The sequence below is a fragment of the Apus apus genome, chromosome 4 (genome assembly GCF_020740795.1).
Source record: "Apus apus isolate bApuApu2 chromosome 4, bApuApu2.pri.cur, whole genome shotgun sequence".
NCBI classification, from domain to species: Eukaryota; Metazoa; Chordata; class Aves; order Apodiformes; family Apodidae; genus Apus; species Apus apus.
Window position 1 is genome coordinate 22,330,195 of NC_067285.1, and position 15,542 is coordinate 22,345,736.

General features: G+C 38.7%; 1 protein-coding gene across 3 annotated transcripts in view; it reads left to right on the forward strand.

Moving 5' to 3' along the window:
* Nucleotides 1-15,542, forward strand: part of ADK (adenosine kinase) — a 282,611-nt gene that overhangs the window by 220,396 nt on the left and 46,673 nt on the right. The gene's annotated exons all lie outside the window — the stretch shown is intronic.

The window sequence follows — 15,542 nt, forward strand, 5'->3', positions numbered from 1 at the left end:
TCCAGCAGATCCATGCCTTTCCTGTACTGAGGACTCCAGAACTGGACACAGTACTGCAGGTGAGGTCTCACCAGGGTGGAATAGAGGGGCAAAATCATCTCTCTCAACCTGCTGGCCACACTTCTTTTGATGCAGTGCAGCATACAATTTGCTTTCTGGGCTGTGAGCACACATTGCCAGCTCATGTCTAGCTTTTCTTCTGCAAGTACCACCAAGTTCTTCTCCGCAGGACTGCTCTTAATCCTCCATCTTATATTGATACCAGGGATTGCCCCAGTCCAGGTGTAGGACCTCGCACTTGGCCTTGTTGAACCTCATGAGGTTCACATGGGCCCTATTGTCAAGCTTGTCCAGGTTCCCGTGGATAGCATCATATCCCTCAGGTATGTCAACTGCACCACTCAGCTTGGTGTTGTCTGCAAACTTGCTGATGGTGAACTTGGTCCCACTGTCTATGACATTGATGAACATATTAAACAGTACCTGTCCTATTCTGGACCCCTGAGTGACACCACTTGTCTCTGATCTCCATCTGGACTTTGCACCATTGACCACTATCCTCTGGGTGTGACCATCCAAGCAATTCCTCGTCCGCCAAACACCAGATCAATATCCACCCATAAAATCTGTATCTCTCCAGCTTACTGAGAGGGGTGTTGTGGAGGACCATTCAAAGGCCTTATGGAAGTCCAGATAGATGACATCTGTATAGCTCTTTTGTTGTCCACTGAGGTAGTCACTTCGCCATAGTAGGCCACTAAGTTGGTCTGGCAAGATTTGCCCTTGGTGAAGGCATGCTGACTGTCTCGAGTCACCTCCCAGTCCTCCATGTACTTCAGCATAGCTTCTAGAAGGATCTCTTCCATAATCTTCCTAGGCACAGAGGCGAGGCTAACAGGTTGGTAATACCCAGAGTTCTCCTTTCTACCCTTCATAAAAATGGATGCAATATTTCCCTTTTTCCGATGACCAGGAGCTTCACTTGACTGCCATGACTTTTCAAATACGAAGAGTGGCCTGGCAACTACATCAGCCAATTCCTTCAGGACTCTGGGACACATCTCATCAGGTCCCATAGACTTAAGTATGTTCAGGTTCCTCAGGTGGGCAGGAACCTGATCTTCTCTTACAGTGGGAGAGACTTTGCTCCCCCAGTCCCTGTTTAGTGGTCCAGCCACTTGAGAGGTGAGGTGTGGGAAGAGAGGTTACCAGTGAAGTCTGAGGCAAAAAAATTTGTTGAGTACCACAAACTTCTCATTTCTTGTTACCAGTTTGTAAGTTGTGTTCTTGACCTCATACCTATACAACCAGGCAGCATCTCTATATTCTTCCCAGAATATCTGTCTCTGCTTCCACTGCCTGTGTATTTCATTCTTGCCCTTTAGTTTGGGCAGCAGGTCTTGGCTAATCCATAGCAGTTTCTTGCCTTCCTTTTCTGGCTTCTTACATGTGGAGATCAAGAACTCTTGCACTCTGTAGAAAGTGCCCTTAAAGATCTGCCAGTTCTGTTCTGCTTCCTTGTCCCTGAGGGTAGTTCCCCAGGGGTCCTATTGACTGACTCTCTGAATAGCTGGAATTTTGCTTTCCTAAAATTCAGGTTCCTGACTTTATTCTTTACCAGGCCCACATCCATCAGGACTATGAACTCCACCAGTGTGTGATCACTGCAACCCAAGCTGCCTCCAATCTTAATGACACCAGTTAACTCACTTGCACTGGTGACCATCAGGTCCACTATCACATCACCTCTGGTAGGGCTGTCGATTACCTGGCTTAAGAAGTTAACCTCAGTGCACTCCAGAAGTCTCCTGAATTGCCTGCAGCTCGCTGTATGACTTTTCCAGCAGATGTTGGGCTGGTTGGAGTTCTTCAGCAGGATGAGAGCCTGTGAGTGCAATGTCTGCTGTAGCTGCAGTAAGAAAGCATTGTCAATAGGCTCCCCTTGATCGGGTGGCCTGTAGTAGACACCAACCAGAAAGGTTCCCTTTGTTGCCTTGGTCTCTAGTTCTTGCCCATAAGCTTTCAGCCTGCTTGTGGCTATTCTTCAGAGACAGCTTTTCACAATCTGTCAATTTCTTGATGTAGTTCCTTGATGTAGAGGGCAACCCCTCCACCCCCCTTCCTCACCTGTCCCTTCTGAACAGCCTGTAGTCATTGATAGCTGCACTCCAGTCATGGGATTTGTCCCACCAAGTTTCAGTGATGGCAACCTTATTCACACAGGCCAGAAGCTGATTCATTCTTTGCTACTTACAGGCCAATATATTAATTCTCAAAAAAGTTCCTTTCTTGATAAATCAATCTGCTATACTTGCACTATGTTATGTAGGAGGAGTCTTGTCATCTTAGTGAAATAATAGGACACTGCAAGATAGTATTTATGCCTACATTTAATTATTTTAAAGGAAGCAAACTATTGCAGCTCCAGGGCAGCAGTAACTTATATAGAGACAACTTAAACATGTTTTATGTACCTGTTTACTTCCACGTTCACTACACAAGTATAGTTACCATAGCAATGACCATGTCACCTGATTCCTTTGCTAGTTCTGAAATACAGAATAGCCATATGGCGCCTGAACTGTCATTACTTTCTGCACAAGTTCTGAAAGTAGAAGTTGAGAGTGTCACACACTTCTGTAAACAGTGACACATTGATTTACAGAACATTTTAACATGAAAAACAATTGGTGCAAGTGGATTCCAGGTCACTAGTGTCCCTAATGTTGTAAATTCTTTGCCACTAAGCTGAAATAAAAGCTTCACTGGCTCCTATCAGCAGAGACTCCACGAGCATATACTTAATCTTATGTCTTCTGTGAAATATTGGTACCTACATGCAATGTTCCAGGAAAATAATGTGCGATATTCGGCAAGATACTTTCACTGATTTCAAGTGTGAACTCAAAGCCGCCTTTTTGGCTGTTTGCAGCTTGTTAATGGTATCTAAAATAGCATAACAAATAGTGGTGGGTTTTTTCCCCTCTGCTTTTTCTACTTTTCAAATGGCAAATTTATGAAGAATTTAGGTGGGGACCTTGTATACCTTGAGGTGCAGCTCACTAACATCAACAGAATTCAGTAGCCACGTACTAGATTTCCCAAATCAGCATTAACCACTAGAGCAGTGGCAAGTTACCCTGATGTGACTTGTGAAAGTGAGAAAATAGAAGCTGAAAACTCTTTTTACCACAGATCTAGACTTCTTCTTATAGTTACCTTTTCTCACATGTGGACATGTGAGATAACCTGAATACATATAACAATTCTGAATACAGAAAAGCAGTTTGTAGGACTGCAGGCTTGATCCACTATGTCTGTCATTCTCCTTGTCTACACAGGAAAATTAATCTGAATTGAAATAGCACGTTATTTTTTAAGCACAACATCTTTAACTCAGATTTGTATTGTGTCTGTTTGTGGATAATCTTGTACTGAAACAGGATTGGTTTGTTCCTGTTTAACTTACTTTGGGAATGTGTTTAGTTAAAGAGAAGCAGGGCACATGAATTATTGAAGAAACATGTAAACACATGGAGCCAGCCATTAGCAATTCCATGTGAAGATGGAAAAGTGGAATTGATCCACATTCATGTAACAGTGGATGTCCTCTTCCTCACATCATACAGCATCAGGATTCTTCTCCTAAAGAGTGAATCTCACTTTGCGGAGTATGGAAGGGAACATGGTGCTGTTTGGTATCTGTATGACTTGTAGGGAAGTTAGGACATGACTTTAGCTGGGAAGGTTGATCCAACCTCATCCATAAGTCCTTGGTGGAGACCAAGTGGTTCAGATTCCATCTTTATGTAGCAATGCCACTGTTTAGACTCTGAATCTGATCACAGGCCCCCAAAGGAAAATTAAGCCTTAAATAAGAAAGAAGGAAACTTTTTTTTGTGGCTTTCGTGTCACCTGCAAATTATGTAAAAGGATTTTTAAAAAGCTCCTTTCATTGTGTTATAATTAGTCATCATTGTGTTATAATTAGTAATAATTGACTATTTCAGATTTTATTTGGATTCTCTCTGTTCTCCTGTATTTCTTTCTCAGAAAAAAAAGCCACAAAAACAAACCCTCAGTATTTTTATGTTTACCTAAGCAGCAAGTGGAATTTGAAAGTAATCTTTGAAGAGCATAGGTGTACTCTACAACCGAAGACATATGAACTGATCCTGGAAGTGTAACTTGCAGAATTAGATGATCCAATTTGCTGGTGCAAGTGCTATGCTTCAAGAGTACCTTCAGCTGTGCAACTCTGCATGAATTACCAGCCTAGGTAGTTCTGAGATCTCTTTGATGCTCTACTGCCTGATACAAACATGCCTGAAGACTTACATTGTCTCTGACCTTTGCACAGACATACAGGTACTGGTCACTATAGAATTTACCAGATTGCCTTCAACAGTGACCTATCCACAGGAACGGTAAGCTCCAGCAAGTCAGTGGAGTATGATCACCCAGCTTCATGCTGATGGGCAGGCATGGTGGGAAACTTTGTCCAGAAAGCCTCCTCCTCTTTCTGCAGCTGATCAACTGTGAGATAGATAAAGTCACTCTGTCTATGTCTCTCCACTTCTACCACATACTGCTTAGTTGTCAAAAGTGTGTTTGTTCAAGCTGTGATGTTCAGAAGTGTAACCCCATTTACATCAACAGAAGTAGTCTGGCCACAGTGTTTTGTATCATTACTGGCAAATGCACTCAATACAGAAGTACATGTGTCTTGTATATGGTTGAAGGTATAATGTACAGTCAGATTTGCTGGCACTGCAACAGACTTAGGAATAAATCTTCCCCAACTTCTGTGTGAAGGCTGTCTTGCTCTTACTAAAATCTGACATCCAGTTCTTGTTCTGTAGCTACTTGAGTATTGATTTTCTGTCCTCCTCTCATGCAGCCATGCGGTCTGGGGTGAATTCCATGTGTGTGATGCTCACACACATGCTGCTCTGCTGCCAGGAGCAGAGGACCTAATTTTTTGTCACATGAAAAGAAACTTGCTGGTACAGTACATTACTAAATGCTAGAAACTTATTTCATGAAATGGGAACACCGCAGGGGAATCTGGCAAGGAAGAGGTGTTTATGTAACTGAATTGAGTGTTGCAACTGCCATCACTTAGTTCCCTTGGCTGCAGTGAGCAACTTATGAGAGAAAAACAATCCAAACAGAGATCTTCAGATGTTAAGGGCAGCTCTAATTGCATGCAATTAATTAGTAAAAATGAAATGCAATATTATGAGAAAATAGAAATACCATTAATTTTCTTACAGGATCTTGTGTAGTGAGCTCATTGATAGGGACAGAAACATCCGGGCTTATGCACTTTTATTTGAAGTACAGATTCTTCGGGTGTCTTCAGCACATTCTGATATCCCAGGGAGATTCATGACACAAGAGTAATTGCACATAATGTAAACAAGATCTGCATTAGTTGGCTCTTTTGCTCAGAATCCCTTTCCAAGTCCAGATGTGTGATGTGTAAATGTTAGGAGAACAGAGTCCCTATGAAGGAGCTTTATCAGCAGCTAGTATTCCAGCAAAATGGAGAAAATATAAATTAGAGCTGAAGACCTTGGTCAAATCTGGTGCATAAAATTTTGTGCTTATATTTAATGTTCCATATGTGCTTTGGCCAAGTGCCATGTTTGTAAAGAAATGCTTCAATATTATTTTTTTAGAAGTGACACTTCTAGCACAGTATGCTTTGGAAACTGCTCACTGCTTACCATGTAAGCCAGCCAGACTTCAAATAAACTGTTTGGTTTTATGGTGTAAACCTAAGATCAAAATGCCTCTTAGAGCATGGTGATTTTCAAAACATGGCATGGTCAATGTCATATGTGACTTTTTGAAGCAAAATTCAGAAGAGCTGGTTAACTTGACTGAAAGAGGAGAGTGTATGATACAAAAATCTGACAGGAGACAAGGACTTAGGAAGATGTCTGCTAGTGCTGAATTTCTTTTCTGGCTTGGTTTTTATAACATAATTAGATTTTACGATATTATATGAGCACTACATTCCTGCTGGTTCTGTTAGGAAAAACAAACCTCAAACCAAGGAGATTCTACAAATTTGTGTTACTTTACAGAGGCCCTAGCCTATTTGTTTCTTCATTTCTTTAAATGGTTAAATAGCTGTATTTTAAAAAAGCTTCCAGCGCAGCATCTTGTGTGCTGTAATTGCCACTACTTCTATTCTGAAGGCATGGCACTTCTGTTTTAGAATGATCCTGTTTGTTTGTTTTCTGATATTTAGCAAAAAAAAATTATTACTAATATAAGAGAAAGAATTAAGTTTTCAAGAACCCAAGTCAAGAATGCAATCTGAACAAAACAACAGCACTGCTTTGACCCTACACCTCTTTTCAAATTTTGCATAAAATGAAGAGACACAGTGTCTTGGAAGAAATCACAGGAATTCTTTGTGTTGGAAAGTGTGAGGCAAACTAAATAGATTAAAATAACTTCTGTTATGTTTGAACACAAATATAATACTAGAGGCAGAGAAAAAAAAATATTTACTCTTCTAAGCCCTCAGGAGGTGTGAGAAATCTGTACTGAAGGACTCGAGCAAGTACTTAGATAAAAATAACCTGTCCAAAACTGAATTACTACTACTATCACTACAACTACTAATTTCAGCTTCAGAATAACTTGCAGTCTTACATTTGTCATGTACTAAAATAAGAAATCTATCATGTACAATTTCAGGTTCGTTTGCAATATGCTAACATGGATTTTATCCCATGCTTGGAGTCAGTAGCTACTATCTTAATGCAAAGTATAAAGTAAAATTTTTAAGACCTTGACAGAGTGGAGAGATGGGCCAACAGGAATCTAAAAAAGTCCAAAAAATGGAAATGGCAGGTCCTGTACCTGGGGAGGAATGTTGAACCCAGGACAGGCTAGGAACCAGCTGGGTGGAAACCAGCTTTGCAAAAAAAGGATGTCAGGATCCTAGCAGGCAAAAAATGGATTTGAGCCAGCAACTTACCATCACAGCATCCTGGGCTACATTAGAAAGAACATTGCTAGCAGGTGGGAAGTTATGACTCTTCCCCTTGACTCAGAAGTGGTGAGATGCATCTGGAGTGCTAGGTCCAGTTCTGGGAGAGGAGACTGAGAGCCTCAAGAAGAGGCTCAGAGTGGTCTTATCAATGGATATAAATACCTAGTCAGAGGTCATAAATAAGATGGAGCCAAGCTCTTCACTGCGGTGTTCAGTGACAGAACAAGGAGCCACAAGCACAAATTCAACTACAGGATATTCCCACTTAAACATAAGAAAAAACCTTTACTGTGATGGTGGTCAAATGCTGGGATAGGTTACCCAGAGAGGCTGTAGAGTCTCCATTCTTGGAAATATTAAAAACCTAATGGTCGTGGGCAACCTGCTCTAGCTGACCCTCCTTGGAGAGTGGGGTTGGTCTAGATGATCTTAAGAGGCCCCTTCCAACCTCAGCCACTTGGTGATTTTGTAAAACCTCTTTAAATTATGTTGGCATTTGTGATCCCTCTAATTTCATTTACTTGACTTCTTTTCCAGTCTCTGCTCTGTCTTTGCACGTCTCAGGTTCAGGCTGGCTTCTTATAGAAAGGAATAAACATACAAAAAAAATTCTCATCCTTAAAAACTTAGTGGTCAGAAGCAGGTAAATTCTAAGTTTTATAGATCTTAAAAAAATTGGTTCAAGAAAAGAGCAACTTGTCCAAGGTGATAAATAGTGCCTTAGTCACATCTGAAATTAGGACTTGTGTTCTTCAGTCAGGACCAAAGTGACCTGTGATTGGCTTGAAATTTGTTTTTCCATGCAATGGCCATGTTGAGAGAGAGAGCCATTGGTGCAGACTGAGAATTAGGTTTTTACTTCCATAAAGTGGCTGCTGTAGCAAAAACTGAAAATACAAGAAAAAGAATGTCTTGAATATTCATATCTCAAATGCATCATCAAATTAGTATTAAGTAGCACAACAAACTCTAATAAGGATCTTAAAGTCAATTGGGTTAACACTTAATTGGAAAGGTAAAATGTGTAATATAAAGATCAGTTTAAAAGTTAGGGTTATTGCTGGAGGTTGCAGTGAGCAATTTTATTTTCTTGCTAGAATTAACATGTGATGATTGCTCTTTACAGGGTTCCCAGTACCTAGCCTTAGTTATAATGTTAAATGACATCATACCAAAGAAAGTATGTAAAACAACTCAATTTCACTGCTAAAAATTTGTTAATGTTTTAGCTGAACTAGAGAGAAGTCCTTCTTGATCCCAGCACTTTTAGCAAGGTATCTGATTATTATCTTAATCTAAAGTTGCTAGATGAGACTATCTTGTTGGTTTCAGGCTAGTCTGAGTGGTTGCAATCATAGAAGGCCTTGCTGAAAATGGTGCAATCCTTTATTTCTGTTTGTTATTCTTCAGCCAGAAAGTTAACACTTAAGAGCATCCAATGACCACTACTAAAGGCTTCAAAAGACCCCATACATTTTCTATTTTTATATGCATATAAAACTTCTATCTTCTAGCTATTAAATTAATTCTGTGATTTTTTTTTTCCATTTTTATTATGTTCTGATTCAGTGATCATTAAGGAAGGGGTCTTTTTTATCTTCTCCCACATGATCACGATGCATCTATTCTTAAGGTACACTTACATCTGTATAGAGAAGTGGTGTAGGGAAGTCTAGTTCACTAATTTGATGCTTATAATATGTGAGGAGAGAGACATGCAGAGTCATAGGTAGTTCAGTTCTTTAGGTAAGGATGGAAGGTGGAGATATAGGTAATAGCATTTTATCATAGAATTTCAAAATGGCTCAGAGGTGTACCAGTGCTGCAGCTCTTGCAGATCCTGTAATGGCATTAAGCTCTGACATAGGGTGATTTTTTTTCTGTAGAAGATTCTAGCATGAACTATAGTTCTGGTAATAACCCAAGCAGGAGAATAAGTAACTTGAATATTAATGAGTTGTGTGTAATACAGATGCTCCAAGGTGAACTCAAGCAGGACAGGAAATATGTTTCTTTTTTGAGTCTTTTCACACTAGGCTTTTTCAGACAAAACCCTCTGGTACTCTTCCAGAACCCCCTCTGAACGTTATAACTTTAACCCCGTATGATATTTATACTTGTTCTGCTTATTCACTTTAACTAATTATTGTTATTTTATATTTTCACCTACTGGGTGACAATAGTGTAGATGTATTTACCGATATCTTTAGTACTACTGAAGCAAGCTGAAATAATATTTTAGGATGTGATATGAACTCTTGCTGTCCTTTATGAAGAAAACAATTTTGAGGTCTGGCAGTGCTCATGAGAAAGTAAAGAGGGAAAAAAATACCTTAGTGTGCCTTTATAATAATCTGCCCATCCAATTGATGCCAGTTGTGCTTTCTTCAGTAATAAGCAGCGAGGGGTAGATACTTGCTCAGATGCTGCTGATTCTCAGTGTTGATTCTCAAGCTGGGGGTGGGGGGTCTGACCATTCTGTGGCCAGCTTTTCTGTTCTTCTCTAAAATGTGAACAGGTGTACACTACTGACCAAATCAAAGATTAGTCTTTTGAGTTTGTCAAATGAAAATAATTTGGAAGCATTATAACCATGTAGCACATCTCCAAGTATAGCTCAGACTTCAGCAGCTGTAGCAGAATTTCACCAGATAGACATTTTTCCAGCAAATATGCTGGGTGGTTCTTTTCAGTCCTGTTTCTCAAACTCTCATAAGACCCATATTAAAGCAGTGGTCTCTGGGGAAAATATATTAAAAAAAGGAGAAGAAAGGACAAAATTGCATTTGCCTCCTGAGCCATGAATGCCTTTTTAAATGGCCATTTTTTAATAAAAGAATATGAGTTTGTATTGGTTTTACAGAGTGCAGTGTAGTAACAATTGACCTTAAAGTAAGGCCTGTCTAAGTCAAGATTACAATGACATGAAAGGCTGAATAAGACAATCTACAGTGTTTTGAGTAACTGTTGATAACTATTTAGTGTTGAATTAAAGAGGAACGTATGTATCATACCATGAACCACAATAAATGCACTGTTGGCACTAAAGTTTAGTGATCCAGCTGGAACTACAGCCTATAGATTTTTCCATTCATTTTAAAGAACAGAATGATAGTGGCCATTTGTGGAAATCAGGTTTTCAAGTGATCATCAGGTAGTCTTCAGCAGTACCTACCTCACTCCTTAGGTAGGTCGTAGTTATTACCACAGCTTTGATATTACCCCTATGTGCATAGCATTACAGCAATCTTAGTTCTTGTACGCTGTTACTTAAGCATGTTAAGAAGTGAATCTGTTATTACATATGTGTATATATATGCATCTTTCATTTTCTCACTTAAAATTGGGATGGGTGATAAAATCAGGGATAACTTTGCTTGGCTTTGCATAACATGCACGAAAAAGAGTGGTATACACATCACACTACTGCACGTTTATGGGTTGCATAAAATACCTGGATTTGATATAAGAATACCCCACAAACTGTGTTGTGAAGTGAGTGGCTTTATGTATGACATCTTTGTTATAATTCAAAGGCAGCAACTGAAAAACTATTGTCTTGTCTGTACCTTAAGCCATATCTCCAGGGTCATATTTAGTGTAAAGTAGCCTGGAGCTGAAAGGGTGGAAAACATGGCATGGCACAGCTCATTAGCCCCACTCCTTAAAAGCTAGCTTAGTTCCTGAGCTGTGATGAGTGTTTAATGAAGGAACTATCAGAAAAAGGGCACATTGTGATCTTTACAGTATGTTCTTCGTGGCATATCTTCTAACCAAAAAAAGAGGGAGATGTTAACAATAGGGATCTTTTAAGGGCCTGTATTCAGAATTACTGGGCACAACAGATACATTGAAATCAGAGGTTCTCAATACCTATGGAGTATATAAAATTAAGGGTATAGCTTTTAAAGCAGAGAATTTTCTAAGAAAGCTCTTAAGGTAAGATGACGGAAGGGACAGAGATAGGAAAGACAAATGTGCCTACCTGAGGAAGGCTGAAGTACAGGTATTTCTAAGATTATTATAATAAAGCAGAAAACTTTCAGTATCTGTAGTGCAGTGAGAGAAATAACACATGAAATGTTGATTGTTTTCTTTTTCAAAACAATTTTAGAAAGCTTTACAATTATATTGTCCTTTAGGAAATCATTAATAAAGATGTCTGTTTCAGAAATATACATCTTTAGCACCTATCTCTAAGAGAGAAGGTTGTCATTATAAAACAATTTTGATTATTTGAGTCAGTCTTATACAGAATGAAGTTGTAGATATCAGTGTGCATCACTTGCATGAAAGTCTTCCTTATATTTCCATTTGCTTGTTTACTTTGTTGTCACCCTTTTCATTTAGATAACAGGGGTTTAAGGTTTCACAGAATTTCTGCGACTAGCACTTTCTTGCAGGAAACAAGGCAAGCTGTAGGAAAACAAAAGAGGCTACGAAGAACACGAAGTTATACCTGGTTTAGATATAAACTCTGGAATGGAATTGATAGTACCAAATTATTATACTGAAGAAAAAGGGAATTTTTGTAGCCTTTAATGTTTTCAAGGAAGCAATGTAAATGAGGGAAAACTAACAATTCATACTTCTTAAAGACAGTCATACAATAGTAGTAGCCTGAACCTGAGGAAGGAATCCTGTTTAGCATTGGTTTGTAAAATATTTTAGTCTCGTAAGGTATAGTGGTAGTACTAATCAAGTTATAATGAAACATGGGTGGTATCAGTAGGAATGGTTCCATCAAATACAGACATTAAATGGATGGTCCTCATAGTCATTTACTGTTTCTTAATGAGTGAGTGCACTCAAATTTGCTTTTTTATTTGTTTTTGTTGTTACTCTGATTTACTGCAGGGATCTTCCTCTGCAGGTACACACGCTGTATGTGCAGGTTTAAGATTACATTGATTCATGGGCCAGGCTGAACCCACTAAGTCACAGAATTTTATGTAGAGGAAGAGGATGATATTTGTGAAAAGGTGAATAGGGCTTGTTTTACTTTGGAGAAGTCAGGAAGTTTTCCGTTACTGCAATAGAAACTTCCTCAAAACCTGTCAGTAGTCCCTCAATTAAAAACAGTTTATAAAATCAAATTTATTCATTTTTTTACTTCAAGGCAAAATAGAGAATTAGAGCTGCATGGGTAGTACTGTAATATATGAGTTTAGGTTATTCTGTGAGATGTTCCCTTTACCAAAAAGGATGGCAGGGGACGGATTAGCTTCAGTGTCCCCTTTCTTGTGTAATTATGGGACATGAATTCAGTGTGCAAGGGTATCATTGCTGTCCTGCTGTTTTATCATTTCTTTATGAGATAATGTTGATTTCAGCAATGAAATGCAAATTTAGTTTACAGTACTCCTTTTCTCTGTATAAAGGTTAAAATGGATATTGTAGATAATACTGTTGGTGATGCTTTTGAAACAATCTTTGTCAACTTATTTCAGCAATACCTGGTTTTAAATGCTGTTCAATGAAACTTCATGAGTTTTATGTTGGCTTGCATGAATTAAATTTAACCCAACACGCATGTTATTAATATTTTGGCTATAATTTGATCAAGTCATCATAAAACCTTGGAACCAAAAAAAAAATAGTTTGGATGTGTCAATAGTATTTAATATATAGCATGTCTACTGTGTGTTACAGCAAGCCAAATGTACAATTATTGAAGTTGAGCCACCTTAACTCTATAATAATAAAATTCTTTTAACACAAGGGGCTAAAAAATACTCCTAGCACTGCAGATGCTAATGAATTCTGTGTTTGGAGGGTATGTTTCTGTTTACTTATAAACAAATAGTTTGTATTACTGGTCATAAAAGGGCTCAGAATTTTAACAAGTCCTATTACAACTGGCCCCAGTGTAGATTATAGTCCATTTACTAAATGATGGGACTGCAACAGCAATAAATTACATGCAAGAATGGAAATAGATTTCAGCTAGCAAGCAAATTCTAACATAACAGCAAGGGCAGAACTAACAAAAGTTGTCTTTTTTTATTGTTATCTCTTTAATTTATCTCGTTTTCCTGTGTAAACTGCTCACAATTGTGCAAAGAAAGGGTGTGTGTTAACTTCAGTGACATTGTGTTACTCCCGTTAAGTAAAGCTGTAAACAGGTTTTTTTCAGCATGACTGTACTTAAGATTTTAAATTTTTTTCCCAAACTGCCTGAGCCAAATAATGTTTCATAACTCCAGATCTTATTTCTAGTTAGGTGGTACAGCCATAAATTCACTGTTGCAGTTAGTAAAAAGATTATGTAGAAAAAGGAGTGTGAGTTTTTAATATATTTACTGTGAAAGAGTAAAAAGGTGGGGGAGAGGGTTTTATGAGATGAGATGTTCTGTTGTAGACAATAATGAAAATGCTGAGATGAAGTAATGAGTGAATTACGTCTAAAGTTTATCAAAACTGAAAGAACTCCTGATGTGAAATGAAACCTAAGAAAATTCTCTTCTGTTGCTGTTTTGCTTTGCTGTTGTCGCCTGTCACGCATGAATGAAAATGCTGCATTCTCTAGGGAGCGGTAAAGCTTCTGTGTAGGTTGTTTATTTCCTTAATCCCTCCTTCTTCGTGATTTCCAATGTCAGATATAAAATGTAAAGCCTGTAAATATAGTGATTATCATACTGATTATCACCTGCATCAGGGAACACCCTGGCTGGCTGTTGTAACCCTAGCAGTCTCCACATGTTACAGCCACTTAGATTTTAACCTGACTACTTTATTAGAGATGTGAGGCTCAGTGCGAGGTGCCCTAGGGCTGCACAGATGGGGTCTGCTTGTTTCCTGTTCTCACTGTTATTGTGAATAGATACTAAAAGGTTCTCATCGCTTTTATCTGGTTAATTTACTTTGAACTGTCCCTGGTGTTCAGGGCTTGCCTCGCATTTCTCACCATTTTGCAAACACCAAACTGTAGTCTCCAAACGTGTGTTTTGAGCTTTATTACCTTCTTTACAGGATGGGCCTTAGTTCTTAAAGGGATGTAATTCTGAGAGAAGCTGATTCTTAGGGGGTGGTAGGCACAGTCCTTACTAAAAGTATCTGCTCAGGACTTACTCTGAGGTTCAGTTGATAGGAGAGAAGGAAATTAAGATTGCTGCTGTTCTGTGGCGTGTTCAGACACCCTTAGATTAGAGGTCAACTGCAGGAAAATCTATGATTGTCTGCTAGCTACCATTATTAATGTAGCCCGGCTGCAGACCAGGCTAAAAGATAACTCTCTAACAGGAAAATCTGAAGATGAGATACTTTTTAACAAATGTGCAATCATTTATCCTTTCTTGTGGAAGGGCCAGGTTTTTCAAACCGCATGTGCTATGCATGGGTGCCCCAGTACAGAAAATTAAGATAAATTCTCTCAAAGTCTCCCACAAAAGGAAACACTACTTAACTGGAATAGTTTTATTTCACAGATGTAAAAATGTACTGGTGTCCAGTTTCCTGGCCAAACAATAGTTTAACACAGATGTTAATGTCCTGCTGCATTGGGGCATTAAAGAAATCCCCTTAGGACAGATCACTGTAGCTTCCAATTTCAACTGCATGACCACAGAACTGAGGTTAAAGAAGTAATTTGGCTACAGTACACATTTTTAGTCCCATTTTCTTATTCTCTACCCCCTTATCATTCCCTTACTAATCTCATTTTTGTGTTTTTTTCTGTATCCCAGTTCCATTTGAAGCTTTCTTCTTTGTGTTGCAATTCATTGCAAGTGCATCACTTCAGAGTGGAAGCTCTGTGCAGGCTCCTTTTTTCATACAAGCATAGGCTTTGTTAATCACATGCTGGTTTAGGAAAACACTGCATGATATCTTTGAACTCTACACTCCTTCATGACAGCCAGGCTAGCAAATGTCATTGACTGTGTGATGTACGAGAAGGAATTCAATTGTAAGTAAATTGTCAAAGTGGCTAACCTTGCCCGCACCCAATTGTCAGGACCATGATTCAGTTTTTCTGTCAACATCAGCTAAGGCTAACCCGGTCAGCCTTATGTTTCTGCAGTGAAGCAGCCTGAGGAGTTGTGCTTTTCAGCTTATCACATTTTATTAACCTCAACTTACTGTTGTTATAATCAATTGTACCCACTTCAAATTCTTATATTGCCCGCAAACTGGCAGATCATATAGGTCCACAAGTATGTATTTTCTGCAGCACTGAAAGCTGTCACAGGAACACTGGCATTAAGTGGTTTCGTATGGTAGTTATTTTTGTTTAGCTGAATCAACTCACCATTTTGGCTCAAGACTTACCCCTCTATTAATGTAACTTGGCAAAGATAATCTGGATGAATGCAAGTAAAAACATACAGACTTTGAGGGTTTTCTGCAATATTTGCCATGTTAAGGTAGAAAGTAAGAGAAAAAACATAGCTATTGTCTTCTGTCTCCTTTTATTTCATAACAGATTTTAATTGCTCCGATTAATATAAATAAGAAATGAGGACATTCTGATACCCTGATGTTTCCTCTGTTCTTTCAGGAAAGGAACATAGTTAAATTGCCTAAAGCA